Consider the following 4015-nt stretch of genomic DNA (forward strand, 5'->3'; position numbering starts at 1 on the left):
GCCCCGACAGCTTTTAGAAGGGAGTGGTGCGGCTCTTTCTGCAATAATGATTAACAGGGTAAATACTTTCACCTTTAATCAATTTGTTAACAAGATATTTGCAATTGTCTATGGGTATACCAAGATCAAGTGAGAACTGCATCGGGTCAATGGTTGTTGCTGTTCTAAATGCCTTGACCAATTCCTGTTTCGTCTTTAAAGATACGGTTCTGTATGGTTTTTTCTTGTTGTCATCTTTTTCTTCAATTGTTTTCGGGGGTCTTCCTCTTCTTTTCTTTGTGTTGTCAGGTGGGAAAAAAGGTTCAATGTGTAGAACCTCTAAAGGAACACCTTGTTGTGGTTCGGGAGCATTTTCAATGTAGTCTGAGCGACTCCCGGGGTCAGTAGCATCAATGTATTCTAAAGAAGAGCGGTTCATGTGTTATTTCAAGTTAAGATAATCAAACTATGAAACATTATAATTATTTAAATAAAAATTTACTATAATTGATTTGGTGACGAAATAATTAAAAAATAAGTGAATTAATTATAAATGCAGAATATATTTATTAATGTTCCGACTGATTTATTTTCGTGCCGTTTGATTTATTTGTAAAACTCGAATTATTTTGTTTCCAATCTTTTTTTCTCTTTTTCCGTTTGTTTTATTTAAAGTGTTTATACAATTTATTATAATTTCCGAATTAATAAAAATTATGAAAACAGTTTTATTAAAATGCATAAAAAATTATTTAAAATGCCGGGTAAAGGATCTAAAGTGAATACCACTGTAAACAAAAAGAAAAGAAACATCATTTTCATTTTGCCTGAGCATTTTTTCGAAGTGTTTAGAAGAAGGCAGTTAAAGTCAATTTATATTACGGTTAATAGTTGAGTTATTACAGAATTTATTTGTAAGTAAACAAATATTATCAACATAATAAAGACATTTAACCAAAAATACATTCGTTTTCAAATAAAAAAATAAACATTAAGTTTGATAATTTTAATTAATAAATAAAACAAGAATAAATGTTGTTATCTTCGTTATCGGCTTTTTCCTTGTCGTCACTTTAACTTAATCACTTTAATATCATTTTCTTCATTGTGTTGCTGTCTAATAAACAAACAAAAATTGTTTAACTTCGCATTAAATGTTATATTTTGTAATTTATACTTTACAAGTTCTCTTTTATACCCTTCTCCATTTTTGGTTATTAGAACTTTAAAAATAAATATTTTACAGATTTTTATTGCGATAAAACGCGTTAATAATAAATAGAAAATTTAATTAAAAAAATAAAAAAAATAAAACCAAGTTATTTTTTTCTTTTCGAGGTTTCTTTTCATTAGTAATTTTGTTCTTTTCATCCTTTTTGATTTTCATAAATTTTTCAACATCGAGCCTGTGTTCTCTATCAGTAAAAATTTCAATGGAAACTCTAACATTTTGGGTTTCTTTTCTTTTTGGATCCTTACCAAGAAAAGAGCAAACCTCTCTGGCATAAGACATGTCAACTTTTGCAATACCTTTAAGAAGGTCTACAGTGTTGAAGTTGGGGTTGACAAGTCTCATGTTTTCCAACTCTTCTTTAGATGGGTGTTGAACCACGTATATTATACCAGCCTGTTTGAAGGCACTGGTAATCGTGTCGCCATCAGACACTACTTCCCATGAGTAAACAAGCTGCCTAATTTTGTCTTCCTCTGAGAGCTTTGCAAATTTTTTCAATGCATTTTTGAACTCGGTTGAGTTCATTTTGAGAATTTTCCCGTTTCTTTGAACCTTTTCGTTACACTTTTTATTTTCTTTTTCACATAATGAAATTTTGTGTAACATCAAACTGTTTTTGTCCGCAAGGAAAGTTTTTTGTTTCCCGAAAATTCCCAGATCCATAGGCTGACATAAATGAGAACTGTGTGGGACTTCCTTTATAATTTCAACACAATTTTCCCGAAATAATGCTTCAATTTCATCACTGAAATGGCCCGAAAAGCCGTCAATAATCAGATACGCCTTCGTATCAACTCTCGCACCCATTCTGTTTCTTTTTTCCTTAATATTCGGGAAAAACACTTGTTTGAGCCACATTGTGTACAATTGCGTATTTAGAACACCTGATTTTTGGTATCTAATAATAGCACGACTCTTGAGTTCCACAATTAGGTTGTCTTCGATGGTGAGTCTTTTGGTAACAACAAGGGGTATCATTTTTGTCCCATCTAGACAACCACAACACAAAAGACTTGTTCTGGAACCATCTCTGTCGACTTCGTTAAAAACTTGTTCTCCTGATTCGACTGACACGTAGACAACTCGAGTTCTAGAATCAACCCATTCATAGAATCCAACTTCATCTAAGTTAAAAACAAGCTCAAATCTGCATCCATCCAATTTTCTTTTTAATTCCGAGTAATACTGCAGGATGGCAGTTTGTGATACCTCTGCTCGTTTTGTTTCCATAACTTGGGCTTTTTTGTTTCAATTCCTGGGATTAATTTAAGGACTTTATTTAATTGTCTTGTTCCCATTGTTTTGCCGAAATTTTCAAACATGAAAAGTCCAATTTCTTCTGGTTTTGCTTTTTTGGTTTCTTTCATTTCTTCTGCTATTTTTAGAACTTCTTCGTCTGAAAGAAGTCGTTTTCTTCCCTTTTCCGAAATTTTTACATTTTTGTCTTCTTTTCGTATTTTTTGAATTTGGGAATTCACACCCGATTCCTTAAAAGTCCCGAAAAAATACTCAAGTGCTACTCTAATTGATTTTTTTTAGTTCCTTTAAACTCATTAATTGGTACATTAGAAAGATCGTTTAATGAAAACCGCACTTGCTCTCTAAAAGTGGGAAAAGATTCTTTTTTTATTTTATCTCAAGATCTTGGAAAGCTTTGAAAATAATAGGGCAATTAATTAGGTATTGTTCAGCCCTTTGACTAACAGGAATTTTCGGACAAATCATTTTCAAACTTTCATGTTTTTCGGAACCTTTTTTATATTCTTTCTTTAATTGAGGGGGCTTGGAAGAAGGTTGGGACATTGTTTAAAAAGGTTTATAAAAGAGTTTATTAAATAGGCTATTGATATTGTTTTTTATATTATTGTTAAATTTTATTGATTAATTATTATTTTTATTTCGAAATTTAACAAGAGTTTTTTAATCTAAAAATTTTAAAGTTACTTTGTTTTGTTGCGATAAAAGACTTTTTTAATTTTTATTGTTAGTAAAGTTAAAGAATTGTTTTTATAATTTACTTGTATATTATCAAATGAAAAATAACTTTGTTATTAATTGATAAATTTGTTGTTTGTTAATATTATTTTTAATCAATTTAAATAATTGATGTTGCGATAAATAAATTTAGATTATTAAATTATTATATTTAAAAACTATTAATTATTATAATTTAACCATTTATGTAACTAAAATCGTATTTTTGAAAAACTGGTTAAAAATAGTTTATTTACTATTATAAAATAGTTAAAAACGATGACTTATATTTTTCTTATTGTCAACTTAAATTGCATGACACCCATAGAATGATCATGAATTGATTCATTTGACACAAAGTATCGAAGCCGTGGTTGTAGTTGTGTATCTCTTTTGAACTTTCAAGTGTTGAGTAGTTTTCATTACTTTTCAGACCCACCATTTGATCAATTTTTGAAACAAATTATAGTATAAATTATATTAAATTTATTAATGTTTTTAGTTATTTTGTTCTTCTTTATAAAAGTATGTGCTTAAATCCCAAAATGTTACATATATTTACTGTAATAAAATGAACAATATAGTCCATTAAATAGTAAGAAAGTTGTTGAATATCATTATTTTGTAATTAGTGAATAAAGGTATGAGAACCCATCTAAAATAAATAACACATCAACTTTCACTTTGGCACCATGTCTTCTTAATAACATATTGAGCTGATAACAGTCATTGTCTCCATGATGTTTTCAACAATTTTTATTGAAATGCACTTTTTGGGCAAGCATTTTGGCTGGCGGGAAAAACCGTTTCACTACCATTTACTTGTTT

This window comes from Entamoeba invadens (assembly GCF_000330505.1).
Source record: "Entamoeba invadens IP1 unplaced genomic scaffold scaff_1105074725219, whole genome shotgun sequence".
Lineage (NCBI taxonomy): Eukaryota > Evosea > Mastigamoebida > Endamoebidae > Entamoeba > Entamoeba invadens.